Source organism: Schistocerca piceifrons, chromosome X (genome assembly GCF_021461385.2).
Source record: "Schistocerca piceifrons isolate TAMUIC-IGC-003096 chromosome X, iqSchPice1.1, whole genome shotgun sequence".
Taxonomy (NCBI): Eukaryota; Metazoa; Arthropoda; class Insecta; order Orthoptera; family Acrididae; genus Schistocerca; species Schistocerca piceifrons.
Window position 1 is genome coordinate 798,985,006 of NC_060149.1, and position 17,910 is coordinate 799,002,915.

Here is a 17,910-nt window from a genome sequence, read left to right on the forward strand (position 1 = left end):
TCTGGGACTTGAGAGAGTCCAGACAGCTTTTCATGTCTATTTCCATACAAGTGAACTGGGGATTCTGGTCAGTGACTCAAGAGTTCAGATATATCTGTTTGTAAAAAGCTGTGTTTCTCAACTGTGTTAATTCTGAACTTTGCTTTTACAAGAGTATATTGTCATTATGATGATTTCCATGTGGATGAACAGTTGGCCCTTTGAGCATTCACTGCGTTTATCTCAGCTCAGAATACTTATGCAAGTGGCATTATATCCATGCCATAAAGTTGTGTTGTAAAGTGTTGTCAGACTAATAAACCATTACAGCAGTTTTTTTTCCAAACTATGAACAAGACTTATAAGTTTGTCTGGTAATTGGCTGCTGCTGAGGTAACAGAGATAATCAGTGCCACTGATAACCTATTGTTATTAAGTAAACAAGAGCAATTTACACAAGTTTTTTGTGTCACCTATTTTTATTGGTGAAATCCAACTCCAGGTACTTTAATTTAATTATAACACAGATAGTAGGTCTACTTGTATATTACAAACTCAAGATCATCATGAAGATAACTGTTTTGCAGTGGTGTGTGTTTGACCTCTAGAATAAATCTGATGAGCCCAATTTTACATAAAATGCAATCAGACATTTAAGTTCCCCTCCAAGAAAGAAGTGTGGTTCTTGACAAGATGTCATAGCCTGAAAATGGGGACTCTGAACTGGGATATGGTGAAATTTTAGTAAGCAGTCCTGTGGGTAGTAGCTTGGAGAGCTGGGATGACAGTAAATAAAAGTTTAGTGAGAGACAGCAGACACTGATTAACCTCCTGAGACGCTGCAATGCTGCAGGCAAAATATAAGTTGTTTGAGACATCACATAGCTGCCTGCAGTCATCATGTCAGCACCACGAGACAATGCATCACTGCAGTCAGTGCTGCTATAAGGCCATTCTGGGTATGAGTCTGCAGCATAGGAGACATTGCGTCTTACTGACAGTGCCCGGACCTCTCCAACGTGCGAGTCCAGAGGGTTGCATCTGTGCACACAGTAGGTGACCTCAAGAACTTCTTAACATTGCTAAGTACAGGCAGAAACTGAAAATTTTGTGTATTATGAGACTATGATTGTACTGTCAACCATGGAAGACCAGAATAAAAAATTGACAGGTGGCTGTGGACCAGAGCAGGAAGCTCGTGAGCCTGCAGGCCCTTTTGAGTGTAGAGGCTCCAATAGAGACCAATCTGTGGCAGCTGATTTCAAATAAATTGGGATAGTCAGATTCACAATTTGAAGTTAAGTTTGGGGAAATTGTAATAAAAATTGAAAATACTGAAGGAAATATGAACACAAAATTCCATGGATTGGAACTTAGATTTGCAAAGGTTGAAAAGAAGTTTTCTGACTGGTTCGTGATAGTCTAAGGGAATTTGGGGGAGGATATGAAGGAGAACAGGTTGTAGTGTGACAACTGAAGAAGAGAAGTCAAATTTTCCCTTGACGGCCTTAGCAGCAATGTTATGTATGTGAAATCTGAATTCTAACATGCTGTGGAAGCTCAAACTAATGGTTTTGGCTGCAAACTATAAATTGTGTCAAGGCCATGGAAACTAGTAAGTTTTGTATATATCATGTCCAACCTACCCTGCCAGGACAAGTGTCTAAACTATTTTCAGGTGACAACAGGTATCAAACTGTTGATCTCTCTCTCTCTCTCTCTCTCTCTCTCTCTCTCTCTCTCTTTTGAGATCATTTTGTCGAGAGAATGTCACACAAATTGAAAATTAAATTTGTGAAGTCACAATCAGAGGGTTCTGCACAAACTTGGGCCAATCAAGGTGCCAATTCATTTGTTAATTATAGTGTTCCTGAAAAGTTATCTTTTAATAAATATTGGAGTGAGACTAAGCAGATTAGATTGCAAAAAGAGTTTTTAAGCAGGCCTATCTACAAGAGTGGTAAGGAAACAATGTGTGTTTTTGCCAGAATGAATTGCACAAACTAGTCCACCTCGACAGACTGCTGAGGATGTTAACTGAGATTTGCACTTTAAAAAATCTCTATCTGAGTTACTCTGGTATTCTATAAACCTGTGTCTCATAGAAGGGTTTTTTCCTGATCCTCTCAAACTATCCAAGGTAACTCCAGTCTTTAAGAAGGGTGTCAAATCAGATCCTGCAAACTACAAACCAATTTCACTAATTCCAGTACTAGGAAAAGTCTTTGAAGGCATAATATATAAGCAGATGTATGAGTACCTAGAACTAAATGGTTGTTAAGTGCATCACAGTTTGGTTACAGAAAAGGAAGGTCAGCTATACATGCCATAGAGCTCTTAGTCAGAGACATTCTAGCAGCATTTGAGGACCATGCGCACACACAGGTAACCTTATGCGATCTGAGCAAAGCTTTTGACTGTGTTGACCACTCACTTCTGCTCTCTAAACTTGAGTACTATGGAATATGTGATAAAAGTTTAAAACTCATCAAATCATACCTCAACAAAAGGAAACAGGTGGTGAGTTCAGGAAGTCATCTGTCAAACATACTCGAGGTTCAACACGGAGTGCCACAGGGATCTAAATTGGGACCACTTCTTTTCCTTGTACACATACATGACTTACCAGGAAATATATATGTAAAGACATATAGGTACGCAGATGACAACTTTTCTATCTGTAAACCATGTACTTGATAACCTTGTAAGTGATATGAAATTGGCAAAAGAAAATGCAACATTATGGTTTAATGCCAATGGTCTGCTATTAAACGAGGAAAAGACCCAGAAAAACAAAAGGCAAAGTTTTTAGGTATTGTACTTGACAACAGTCTAACATGGAACTCTCATGTTGATCACATAGTGGTTAGGTTGTCAAGAGTTATATATTTGTTGAAGAGACTGATGTGTTGTGTGACATTTGAGTACGTAAGGACAGCGTACTTTGCCTTTTTTCAATCTGTTTTAAGGAATGGGTTAATACTCTGGGGAAACAGCAGAAAAATAAATGAAATTATGGTGATCCAGAAGAAAGCAATCAGAGTAATGGCTAAGGTAGATAATAGAACACATTGTAAACCATTGTTCATTAAATATAGAATTTTAACAGTAATTAATTTATATATTCTTGACAGTGTTAACTACATACTTGCTGAACTACCTAATTTAGTGTAACAAATGAAAGGCATGGCTACTATACAAGAACGTGTACTTTTCTGCTGTTGCCACAAAATAGATTAGCTAAAACTAACAATAGTCATAAGTATATGGCAATTAAAAGATATAACAAATTGTCTAAAAATGGATCAATCAAGCCTGACAAATTATTTAAAGACAATGTTCATAACTTCTTGTTAACTAATCCATTCTATTCATTAGAAGAATTTTTAGAAATGCCCTATATCAACTTAAATATATAAAAATTTATTTTGTAAAATTAATAGGTTAAGTGAACTGACGAAGGCTATTGCATGTAATAATGCTGAATGACTAATAAAGAATCCGAATCTGAATCTGGTGGAATTTGATTCACAGTCCAAATGATTCTACTGAATCATTATCGGATTACATAGAGAAGTTGGGTCAGGCATTTTGTTGTAAGGACAATCAACAATAAAACAGTGATAATAACTGTTCAAGTGTGAGGGAAGAAAATACAGGATGGTGTGTGGGAACATAAGCAGTTTTCAGCTAATAGAAATCAAGGGTTTTTTCAGTAGAATTGGTGACAGTTTGATTGATTGAATATCAGAAATTTTATGGAGATGGAGAATCAGAAAGTGGAAATAAGTGATGTTCCACAACAGAGAGAGATTGATAGTAATTAATCAAAAAACTAGGCTTGGGTCTCATCTAAGGTACACATTGGCTTGTCAATATTGGCAAAGAAATGGACCAGCGGTTAAGGTAATGTGTTTGATGAACAAAGAAAAAAATAGAACTTAATATGTCTACCATGGCAGCACTCTTGGCAAACAGAGCTCTGGGATGATGTACACAGATATAACAGCAGAAAAATTATGAATAAAGGCAAGAAAGGTCCAAATATTGATATGAATGATGATCTTCACATTGGAAGGTTACTTGAATGGCATGGACCAAAGGAAAATTGAAACAAATGTGATACCACTGGCATTGTTAGCTTTGATAACAGAAATATGTGTATGTGTGATGTGGAGTAACCTTGCATAAATGAATAAATTTCCTTTACTTTACATCTATGGTCACAAAATTTTCGTCAACATATCACCGGTTTCGGTCTATAAAGACCATCTTCAGATCTGCAGCAAAATATGAAAAAACATAAATACACTAGCAGATTGTCTACAGCTTAAAACAATAAAATAGACTATAAAGAAAAGTACTACTGGCATACATGTACATTTGTGCACTTTAAGTATGAAGAGGCATACCCGTTTTATAAAAACAATGTCCTAATGTACTGCAGCCATAGTGGCATCATCAAATGTTTAATGCAAAATCAGCACAAGCATCATCAAATGTACTGGTATATAAATAACAGCATATGCATGAGTCATGTTGTCAGCAGCACTGCTGTTCAAAACAAACTGCCATACAGTAGCCACAAGATGTTTGTGTTGTAAGCACTAACAGAGGGTACAGATTACATGCAGCAGTATATTTTCTCTCATTGTGGCTTCTTTAGCTATTTGCTTTATAGTTCCATGCACTACGAAAGCTGTTTATTACTTATGTCATTTTCTAGAATATTGGCACTCGAGCATATGTTAGTTATTGTTCTCTGAACTCTTCCTGTTTTTAATAATCTAACTTCTGTCATATTCTGTTTCATTGCTTTTTATTACTGTAATGCCTCTTACACCTTATAAGCCCATTACAGACTTTACTGATTGTATCCCCCCCCCCCTTTATTTTATTCTGTTCAATTAATCATTGAAGACTTGTGTATGCCTACAGTAGTGACATCTGGTGAACTTACAACACAAACATTTTATGGCTACTGTACGGTAGTTTGTTTTGTTTTGAACAGTAGTGCTGCTGACAACATGACTTGTGCATATGCTGTTATTTATATACCAGTACATTTTATGATGCTGGTGCTGATTTTGCATTAAACATTTGATGCTGCCACTATGGTTGCAGTACATTAGGACATTGTTTTTATAAAACAGGTATGCCTCTTCATACTTAAAGTGCACAAATGTACATGTATGTCAGAAGTACTTTTCATTATAGTCTATTTTATTGTTTTAAGCTGTTGACAATCTGATATTGTATTTATGTTTTTCCTATATCTTGCTACAGGTCTGAAGATGGTCATTATGGACTGATACTGGTAATCTGTTAACAAAAAGTTTGTGACCATAGACGTAAAGTAAAGGAAATTTATTTTATATATGAGTCACTGTTTTATTCATGACAATGTCGCAGCTTGTGAAACTTGCATAAATGAACATGTGTGTTGTAATAATGATGACCATATCAGTAGCACCAAAAGGTTAATGATGCAGGTATGGAAACAAGCAAGGCCATTTTTGAGGGTAATAGTGATGATGTGAAGGTCAGCAATAATTAATACTGAGAGATGTGAAGTATTAGAGCTCCCTGCAATGTTAATGGTTTAGAGGCATAAGAGAAAGCACAAAGTGGTATTGCAGATTTTGTGGAGCCCAATACAGGTGAGGAATTGTCAATTGTTGTTGGTGGTGAGATATTTGAGACGAGTGACATGCAGAATCATTTGTTTATAGAAGATGAAAGCCACCTTGTACTGGACAATGAATTGTGTAATGGCTGGATGGGGAAGGCTGAATGACTGGAATGATAAAGGAAAATTTTATGGGTGCATAAATGCTAAAGAGTGGGAGAAGGTGGAGAAATTTAGGTTTGCTAGGGGTCTATTAAAGATAAAGATACCTAAGGAATATAATGATGCATTTATGGAAATTTTTGAGGATCACAAAGATGTAGAACCTTTATGTTACATGAATTTTAACAGTATGCAGAGTAAATGTTTAAAGGATGTGGAGAATGATTTGCAGGATGAAAGACAAGGAAAAAGTTTAGATAAAATGAAACCAGTTATTGATGTGAATGTATATGTTGAATGTGTGGAAGCCTTCATTGATAGTGGGTTGAGTGACAGCAGCTACAACTATCTTAAGGGATTGCATGATAACAAACTGGAGGAGTTTCCTGTAACAAGTGTAAAATTTAACAATGCTATGGGTCAGCTCAGTAAGCCAATCAAAAGAGAGGTTGTGCTTGAATTTCTTATAAATGGGAAATTATTTGTGGAGAATTTTATAGTGATCACAGGTTTGACAACAAATGTAGTGCTTGGTATGTAGTTCCTGACCAAAGAAAGTGTGACTAAAATGGCTGGAAAAATTAATATAGTTCAACAATGGGTTGAACAGGGAGTATGTGCAATTTAAGGGTATATTGTCTGGAAATAATGTAATGTTTAGTCTGTGAGCAATAAAGGAGGCATATTACGTATAACACACACAACAAGCAAATTTAGAGATAAAATTAACATTAGAGTGTGAAGTTGAGTATATAGTGCTTTTTGTTTTGTTTCAGGTGAGATATTGCATTTATTATGTATGTGTGTATTTTCTGTCATGTGTACAGATAATATATCAATGATGGTAATTGTTTTAGTTTTTAGGTACTTTACTATAGCTGTACCAAAGAGTGTACATGTGTGTGGTAAGTGATGTACAAATGGTGAAGGGTTGTACATAATAACAGTATCATTTGCATGTAAACGTATTTGTTAAAAGGCATACCAATGTCCTGGCATGAAAGGGGTGGTGATGGCACTGTCTGATTAAAAATTGGTAGCACTGCGACATTTATAATTAACAGAGCAAATCCGGGAATTATTTGTGAGTTAGTTTGGTCTCTCACTTGCATATATTTATGTTACTGTTATTTCAGAGCAGTGAACACTGTAGTATACACAGTCCAGTATACTTGCTTTTTTTCAACTCAAGGTCACAAGTACACTGCAGTTAAAAGAAAATTCTGTGTGCTTATTCTTAACTGAAGTATTGCAACCTTATTGTCTTTTATTGATTTCTTTGAGTTGTTTTAATGATGTACTGCTTGGTGAGTGAGGAAAAGGTAGGAATACCTTAACCATTTGTATTCAGGGGATTAGTCATATAAATTCTTAGTCTGAACATTTGTTTTTGTCTGCTGTAAGTGTCTTGGGAGCTTGGCTGGCAAGACAAAAAACACAATATTGCAATACAGTGCAGCCTGGATGAATGGGAGTGCATCTAGATGGTATGTTGCATCCTAGTACTGAGCAACAGGGTTCAGGACACTAGAGTGAACTGGATTACATCTGGTCCACCAAAAAAGAATCATTTTTATTGTGAAGTGTGATTTCTTTTTGCATTGTTATTTACAAATGCAATGGTGGATTTATGAGCAATCTGGTAAACAAAACAAAACATGATTCATTAAGCCACTGTTACTAAACATATTTGCAAATTAAAAGATGTATTACTTTATGCTTGCTGATGAACCAACTCACATTTAGTGTAATTTTAATGTTTGCTGTATGTAATACACTTTTGGTTCATTTCAAAACTTGTACAGGGAGAAATGACAGAATTAATATTATTTTACTCATAGTTTGTCACTGTTAAGAAATCAGGTTTTTTAAATTTATTATTGATGCACACAGTAGCTTTTGGAGGGTCATGATTTATGTACTTTAATTTTAAATGAAGACTAATAATCCTCTATTTGTATAATCTTAGTTACACAATTGCGACACAGTGATGGACAAATACTACACAGACAAAGAATAGTGGTTAAGTTTTTAAGTGTATAAATTAGTTATAGCAAAATGCCACAGGACTGTTTAACATAAGGTGAGCAACATAGTTTGAATAGTCTTCTCATCAACACTTCATGGTGTGTGTCGAGTGCTTAGCAACATACATCGTCAGGCATTGCTAAGGCCCTGTCGAAGGGACATTGTCTCCTCAAATGCTCCTGATGGTCGTACGCTTTCTCAGCTGGAGAGTAGAAATCTGGCACTGTGTGTTAGTTACCTAGGCAATTGTTTGCACGTTTGTTAAATGCCACAGATGGGATGATCATCAGTGTGGGTTCTAAAGTTCATTAGTGGTGTCTGGCATTGGGTCACAGTGCTGCCCCCGTCATTTCACCATGTCTCATATATTTTCAATTGGTGACAAGTCTGATCATCTGGCAGGTCAGGGCAAAAGGCTGACATTCTGTGACACCAGGAAGGTGTGTGTTCATGCAGCAACATGTGATCATACATTGTCTTGCTGAAAAGCAAACCAAAATGTGGCTATTATTTTTAAACAAACAAAACCTGGATTGATCTGAAAACACTATCTGATGCTATTCCTGTCCCCAGTGGCATTATCCCATACACTATTTCCATCTAGAATATTTCTGCACATTCGTCAAAGGTAGGCAGAAAAGTGGATGATGCACACATAACCCATGCTGTAATAAAAGGCGATGGACTGTCACTCCTTATAGTGTACGATGTGTTCCATTGTTGCACCAGAGCCAAGGAGGATGCAGATCTGTCCTGCAATGCCATTCGGATGAGGTGTCGATCTCCTTGGGGGGTGGCTGGGTAGTGCAAACTGACACATCTTACCATGTTCTACAGCCTTCCATGAACCATTCTGCACACACCCGTTGCATTTATGAAACATTTCATGCCACACAAGCAGAAATTTCCCAAATGGATGCATCACATTCTCACATGCCAATAATGCGCCCTCTTTCAAATTCACATATTTGATGGTATTGTCCATGCATACATCTGCGAGGCATGCTGCATGTCTGCTCAAGTAACACTGATCCATTACCTTCAGTTTATGGTAACAACGAGAGTCACAGGCACATTTTACCGGTATGTTGTGTTGTGCTGCGATACTGATGTTGACCTTGAACCTGCAGGCCAACATGGTTCAAATGCTAATCATTTCTGGAGAACATACTCATGTACAAGTCCTGTGAATGTGAATGTCCTATCTCTAGTCATTCAAGGTGCTCTGTTTCTTCTATACATGAGCATAGTGGTTAATGTTGGCCAATTGGCTCACAGTTGTACAGATTTGTATCATACTGAATGGCACTATGATGAAATTACATGATTGGAGACACACAGAAGCTGTAAGCCAACAGCAGACATTCTGAAAGGTATGGAAGGGATATCAAAAGTTTAGCCGGGAACTAATGTTGACAGGAATAGAGAATCCAGAGAGGCTAGACATTTCTGTTTCAGATTATTAGTGGACTCTGAGCTGTGACCTGATAGAGTCCAGATGGTTTTTGATGTCTGTTTCCGTTTAAGTGAATTCGGTATTTTGGTTGGGAACTCGAGAGTCCAGGCATACCTGTTTGCAAAGAACTGTGTTTCCTGAACTGTGGTGGTTCCAAACTTTGCTTTTATTGAGAATATACTGCCATTACAAACATTTCCATGTGGTTGAATTGTTAGATCCTTGAGAAATCACTGGGCTTATCTCAGCTTGGAATACTCATGCAAGTGCATTAAAATCAAGCCATAAAGTTGTGTTGGGAAGTATGTTCAGACTTAGGAACCATTACAACAGTTTTTGCAACTGGTTAGCAAAAATTTAAGTTTGTCTGGTAAACTGTTGCTGCTGAAGTGATAGTGATAATTAGTGGCACTATCAAACTATTGTTATTAAGTAAAAAAGAGCAATTTAAACAAGTTTTATGTGTCACCTAGTGTTATTGGTGACATCCAACTCCAGCTACTTTAATTTAATTAGAATACAGCTAACAGGTCTGCTAGTACATTACAAACTTGAAATCATCATAAAGGGACCTATTTTTCTGTAGTGTGTGTTTGGCCTCTAGACAAGATCTGATGAGCCAAATTGAACTTAAAACACAATCACACATTTTTTTAAGTTCTCTCTCAACAGGGAGTCACAACTGTGACAAGGTGTATAATGGCTGCTGCTGCTTTAGGTCAATGTTGGCTTCTATGTCGTGATGACATTGATCCAAAAGTGAAAAAATCTGGTTGGCGACTTGTAGTTTGTTCTCATGTGTTTCACCCTCATTTGAAATCAAAGAAACTTGGATTAGAGGAGGTAACTTGCTTTACCACATCATCTACAATGCATTGTCAGGCATAATTCCCACAGATGTCACCAAAACTAGGATAGTGTTCTGCCATTTATCTTTTCTGTACAAATCAGCTGATGAACTTCTTGCTCCAGCAATTTGGACAAGTGTTGCAGTAAAGCTGCGTTTGCCAATTCACACTTGTGAATGATCAGAGATGATTGGATGACATCACTGATGATAAACATGTAGTCACCAATATTGCATGACAAAGCAGAAAGTTGCAACATGTCAATGACAATGTTGTGGGTAGTTAGGTCTGCATGATGTCAAACTGAGGTTGAACTAATAACAGTTTAGATTATGAATGTTGTGGTGTAGGAACATCACTGAAATTATGTCTGTTTGGCACAAGGTTATGTTATCCAGGGGTGTTACTATTTGGAACCCCATTGATCATGCACAGTGCAGGAGATAAAACCATAATTTTTCTCATGTAGCCCATGTCGACGGGTTCCATGTGGTGGAAGAAACAGGTTTGTCTACTTAATTTCTGGCCTGGAAGTGCAATGGAATGCATATGGGGTGTACTCTTGGTGGTGAAATTTCACATGAAAATCTGGTTCGGGTACATGAACATGGATAGTTTGATCCATCTCAATTATGAAGACAATAAGATCAAAGGTTAGTGGCACACTAATTCATTGTACATGTTCCATGTGGTTGTCCACCAGTGGGAGACAAGAAAGATAATCACTTTCACTTTTCACCTCACAAATATTCTGCTTCATGTCATTCATCACACCTTTTAATCCACTAAAAACAGTATCTGGTTGGGTGAAAGGTCCCAGTAGCCTGGGACCTATAGCTGATAGTATTTAATCTCGACGCAATTTCTGTGTTTCATGATCCATTGTTTGACAGGACTGTAATGATGTATGTTACTGAAGTTCTGAGAATTCAATTAGCTTGTTACACATTATCAGAGTGGGAAATTCCATGTGGATAAGTAGCCACAAACTGTTATAACACAATTAAATCACTTTATTAATATAAATATCAGACACCAAGTTTAAGGCACATTCCAAGAATGGACTGAACAAACAACTGAAAACAAAGATATAAAATTCCACCCTTTGTTGCTCTGATTACAGATGCAACATCAACCATTGCAGGTCATTGTCCCCATACATTAGTGTTATAGAAGATGTGAATTATTAGTAGATCTTTTAGTTTGCTTTTAAATGTATTAAAGTTTGGTATTTTATTTCAGTCTTATCTGGCAATGCATTGATGAGAATCTTTGGTTTATATGATATACTGTCCTGATATATTGCTTCTGTGTCTACATTCCTTATGAAAGTCATCCCTACTCTCTGTTCCATAATTTTGATTCTCCTTGAAGAGTCTTAATGAAACACGTATTCTTGTAAGAGTAAATGACTGTTTTGCAAAAGTGGTATTTCCCCAGAACAGTATACCGTATGTTACCTTTGTAGACTATGCATGTAGGTATAATAATCACTTAACACTGCTTCAGCATTGCAGCAATTTTTAAGGGTTCTTAATATGTAACAGTACTTGCTTAACTTTTTATTAAGCATTTCTACATATTTTTCCCATCTTAACTGTTCATCCACCCATAATCCTAAAAAATTTTTTTTAATGATTCTTTGGCTGAATTTGGCTGCTCCCTAGCGTAACCTTTATGTTGGTTCATGTTTTATTTCTCATGTGGTTGAAGTTCATCCATACAGGTCAATTTTTTGCCACAACTCATAATTATCATTTTGTTCAACAAAGAAGGTGGTATCATCTGCAATTAAAACAAAGAAGAACAATGGACCCAATACTGAATCCTGGGGCACCCAATAATTAACTTTTTTTGTAATCAGGATGGTACACTTTATTTTCTTGACAAATTTCCACCCTTTGCTTCCTATCAGATAAATATGACTTGAGCCACTCATAGAAAACACCACAGACACCATAGGTACATAGTTTTAAAAGTAGTAGATGACGAGTTGCAGGGCCAAAAGTTTTGGAAAGGCCCAAAAATAAACCTCAGTTTAGTTCTTTATCATCTATGGCAATAAAACAACTTTTAGGAAATTGAAGAGAGCTCTTTGAAATTGATTTTCCTTTTCTGCAACAATTCTGTGCATTAACAAGAACTCTTCCCGAGTGAGAAGACATGCCAGTCCCTGGCATGAATCCACCCATTGGATTTGTGTCAAGGTCCGGTGTGCCGGCCAGCCTGTGGATGGTTTTTAAGGTGGCTTTCCATCTGCCTCGGTGAACGTGGGCTGATTCCCCTTATTCTGCCTCAGTTACACTATGTCAGCGATTACTGTGCAACACTGTCTAATCATACGTGTACACCATAATTACTCTACCACTGAGGGCTACGGCAGGACAAAGCCTCTCTGTCGTTTCTGGGTCCCCAGTTTCAATACACACACAATACACACAATCTACCATATATTATTCTTCCAATTATTTTTGAAAATACAGACAACAGTGATAATATATACATGAAATACCATTTGGCTATCTGAGCATGACTCGTGGCCAGACCCAAACGTCCATATGTTGTCAAACCATGTATCTACAACCTGTGTTCATACATTCATCTTTACATATTCCTGTTCAGGGTAGAGATTTTACTTGAAAGTCACTTGCCCGGTGTCAATGGCTAAACACTTATTCCAAATTATGATGCAATATTCCTTTGGACCCGCATGCATGTCTAAAACAACAGGCACTGTGGTGACTATAGCCATTATAAAATACATGAAATGTATTTGCAGTTGCAAATATGGACAGCCATCAGCTGTATAATGAAATGACAACAATGAAAATTTATGATGGACCGGGACCCTAACCTGGATTTTCCGCTTAGCATGAGTGCTGCATGCATGTGCAAAAGAACACTGCGTCATAATTCACGATAACACAGGCACTGTAATATCATATTGTATTGTATGATATGGTATCATAACAGCAATAATGGTCTGAAGTTTCTGATGTAAGACTTGTCTTTGCTTTTATAAACTATTAATACTGTTGATAGCTTAAATCTACTTGGAATCACTTTTGTTGCAAAGAAGTCATTAGTTATGTCAACAAGTTGGGAGACATATTACCAGCACTATATTTAATAATTTTTTCTGGGCTGCCATCAAATCCTTATGTTAGTTTATTCTTTAGTTTACTGATAGTGTATTTAATTCTTTGGGTTTTGCTGGACATAAGTATATTGTCCTTTAACTTATTGGAATTTCTACATTTATTATATGATTACCCAGGGTGTACAAACTCTAGGGATTGATCAATGAGAGGATATGGAACAAACAAGGGCTAATGAAATTATGTCTGGAAATGCATGGTTTCCATGCTAAAGACCATTTATTCAGTCATACATTGTTACAAAGACTGTGGTCTAATACACACTGTACCATGCAGCCACAATTACGGCATGTGTTGAAAATAGTTTCCATGTGCCTCAACACGTGTGTACATGCCGTAGCATGTTCTGTCTCATGTTCACATCAGCCATACTCCATCTGAACAGTGCCAAAGGCAGTACAAATACACCGCTCCAGTGTCTCCACATGTGGAATGGGCTCTCCACACACGATACTTTTAAGATGGCCCCATAACCAGAAATCACATGGGTTGAGATCCAGTGAATGAGCAGGCCATGCAACTGGAACAAGACATGATTGAGATGTGTTCCGAACTGTTAGGTGATGTGGAAGGAAGACTGGTCCCAAAATACGGTCATCTATTATCCTGGCCCACACCTTCTGGCTATACCAACACTGATGGTTAGCTGTCACCATACCACTAGGGTTCTGCATACTATCCCAGAGTGACTGTTATGAAAGATGAAGATACCACACTGCGTAGAGGTGGCCCTCATCTGTGCATAGGATGGATGACACAAATCCCGGAATCATGGTTGCCCGGTGGACAAACCAGTGACAAAACTACTCCTGATGTGGATAGTCTGTTCCTAGTAACCCTGCACATGCTGTAAGTGATAAACTGAATAACAGTTGTCATGGAGAATGTTCCACATGGTCATCTGGCTTACCCTGTACTGGCAGGCCAACTGCCTGGTACTGACATGGTGGATGCTTTCCACAATTTTAATCACATTTTCCTCCAAGACTCGTGTCAGAACATTTCGGGTATGTCTTTCATGCTTTCCTGCTTCCTGAAACTACCTTGTCTCAGACAAACAGTGATACACTGTTGTTGCAAACATTGAATGCTGTGGTTGTTGTTGGTGGGGTAGGTCTCCTGATACAACCTTGCTTCCAGTCGCCCATGGCCATTTGCCTTTCCATAAGTAAACACCATGTCAGCAAACTCTCGATTCAAATATGGAACCATTTTGTACAGCACTTTATCATATCGACTACAAGGTGAGTCAGCAAGAGAAGTGGATCGGACACAACATTATCAATTACTATGGCAGGAGAGGGCACTAGGGCATGACGTACGAGGAACAGAACCACCCTCAAAGAGGAAACCAAGAGCATATATTAGACTGAAGCCTCTGTAACAAAGTATGACTGAATAAATGGACTCTAGCATGGAAACCATGCATTTCTGGATGTAAGTTCATTAGATCTTTTTTGTTCTGTGTCCTGTCATTGATTAGTACCTAAGAGTTTGTACATGGTGGAAAAAAATCACCCTGTATTTACTTTTGATTAGGTTTTGAGCTGCATTAATATAATGACCATTAAATATATCAGCTATTAGAAGCAGATCATTATTTCTCATTTCTGTGTTTTATGGTGAAATTATTACTTGCTTTGTTATGTTTGCCTGGATGATTATTATTTATAATTTTCCACATTGATTTCATTTTTCCCCTTTCTGAATCATTGTACTGTGTCTTTGTTGCTACAATAACTTCCCTTTATTTTTGTCTACAGCATTTCACATATTGTTTCAAAGCAGTTTTCTGCTTTGCATATTTGTGTAGCATTCAGAGACTTTCTGATGACTTCTTGATTCCATTTGTTTCTCATACCTTTGCTTTTTTGTAAATTTTAACTTTCAGAAGGAATGAGATACCATAATAGTATTTATAATTAGACAAGAATGTGTTGAATTTTACACCTACAGAAATATTTGTTTCCCCAAATTTACATTTTTTAACGTGAAATTAAAGATCTTAATGCTGTCTTCATTAATCAGTCTTCCTTTATATATTTGTCATTGTTATATTTTTTGAGAGATTTCTTTAAAATCACTTTAAATACCAACACCTGAAACAGCAGTAGGAAAGCCTATCAGTCCAGCATAAATATTTTATGAAGTGCATCATTATTCACCACATAGCTGCCTGCATCTGTTTGTCTACAAGTTACAGAATGGAAATTATTAGAAGATACTGATAAATAATCTGTTTCTTCCTAGTCAGTGGGCACAGCAGGCTTTTCTGTACAGAATTACAACAAAATGTAATTTATCTAGTGCCTTGATTAAGAACAATAGGTGGTTGCAAAACTGCTTAACCACTGCCAGTACACTAGTTACTACAAATAGCAGAGTCAAGTGAAAGAAAACTATAAATGTTACAGCTAGATGCAAAGCCACACAATCACATCCAAGCACATCAGTAATTGCAAATAGTAAATAAAATACATGAGAATGTAATAATAAAGAACTATATCAGGTGTCAATAATAATACAGGGTGTATATAAAGTCCAGGAACACTTTCAATTATTTATTGCACAAGAACTAAACATTGTACCAGAAACACCAAGAAATTAAGAATTCTGCAGCATAACACAACTCGATGTAGAGAAGCAGTGGTTACATGGCAGTAAAGTTGTAAAACTCTTTACCACCACACATCACTAATGCCAAATCAAAGGATAAGTTTAAACAGTCAATCAAACAACTGCTATTAGAAACCCCTTGATATTCAATCAGAGAATTTCTTTCAAATGAAAATAACTGAAGCAAACAGACATAGTACACTAAAAGAAAAATTTACACAAGTATAGAGAAAAAAAAAAAAGTAAAATGTGTTAACTTCTTAACAGCATTGTTTTATCTAAAGATTTTGCTTCTCTATGGTATTATAGCTGTTAAATTTTTTTATGAATGTAAACAAAATGGGATCTAGAATATGTATGTGCTACGTGAATGTATTATACTGTATATATAAAATGATGGACCCATAGCATAGAATTATTGCAATTAAATGTTCTGTAATTTAGGTACATAGATTATGAATGCTTCATAAAATCTGTTCCGTTTACAGTATCAAAAAATTTTTTAACTATGATGTTAATTTCCAGAAATGTTGTGGTTAAAATTTATTAGTTATCTTAGCAAAACTATAGTTAGAATCAGTAAAAGTAATGTATTTTATTGGAAAACTGACAAAGCAAATATGTACTAGGACTTACTCCATAGATGTACATCATAAGCTGCTAAATAAATAAATAAACAGATGTCATACATACTGTAATTTGAAGAGAAACTCTGGAAGTTTTTTTACAAACATTCGATATGCAAACCCTGAGTGACCCAGCAGATGTCAATACAGTAACTGAATTCTTGCCATACCCGTCCCAGCATGGCATCATCGACTGTGACAGTTGCTTCCCATATTCTCTCCCGCAGATCTGCTACATCACATGGTAGAGGCGGTACATACACAAGATCTTTAATGTGTCCCCACAGAAAAAAAGTCAAATGGAATGAGATATGGTGATTGGGGAGGCCATTTCATGAAACAACTGTCCCCTTCTGTAGCACGGCCAATCCATAGATGTGGCAGCTCCGTGTTCAAGTACCCACAAACTTCAGGATGAAAATGGGGTGGAGCCCCATCCTGCTGAAAGATGAACAGAGAGTCCGATTGCATTTGAGGCATCAGCCATTGCTGCAACATGTCCAAGTAGGAATATCCCATGATAGTGCCCTCAGCGAAGAAGAATGGCTCATACGATTTTTGATGTGACAAGGCACAAAAAACATTCACCTTTGGGGAATCATGGTCAAATTCAATGCATTCATGTGGATTCTTTGTACCCCAGATTCGACAGTTATGGCTGTTCACTTTCGCATTAGTGTGAAAAGTGACTGTCATTAAAAATTAAACAATCAACAATGTCATCATTCAATTGTTGCAACTGCGAACAAAACTCAAAACATTTGTCTTTGTTGTCGTCATTGACAGCAGAAGAACTAGCCTCCAATTTGAATGTTTTCATAGATAGCTCCTGTTGCAGGACTTTCCACACTGTCATTGGAGCCATTTTGAGTTCATGGGAGGCATGATGCACCAGTTTCTTTGGACTCCTTATGAATGTCTCTCATACCCACTCCACATTTACTTCACTCACACTGGTACGTCTGCTTCTCTTTGCCAGGCATAAGCAATCCGTCATAATGAACTTGTTGTGCCAGTGGTAAATAGCCTTCCTTGTTGGTGGCTTCTTACTGTACTTGGTTCTAAACATCCGTTGAACAGCTGCAGCACACTTGTTTTTGTGAAACTCCAAAACACAGAAAGCTTGCTCTATACCTGAAATTTCCACATTTGTGACTAGCACTGACTACTGGCAAATTACCAAACTACACTGTGGAAGTATACATGAAAAAAACTTTCAGGGTTTCTCTTCAAAACGTTATATGTATGATATCTGTACAATGTTTGGTTCTTGTGCAATAAATAACTGAAAGTGTTCCCGGACTTTATGTACACCCTGTATTTATCACTAAGAGCACTGACAGAGTGCTATGCTTTGCATTGAAGATGAAAAGAAAGTGCAGAAATTTTATAACAGGCATCTTACCCT

The 17,910-nt window shown here is 37.0% G+C and overlaps 1 protein-coding gene across 1 annotated transcript in view; it reads right to left on the reverse strand.

Annotated features, from left to right (window-relative positions):
• Positions 1 to 17,910, reverse strand: part of LOC124722710 (Down syndrome cell adhesion molecule-like protein Dscam2) — a 382,068-nt gene that overhangs the window by 104,341 nt on the left and 259,817 nt on the right. The window lies entirely within an intron of this gene.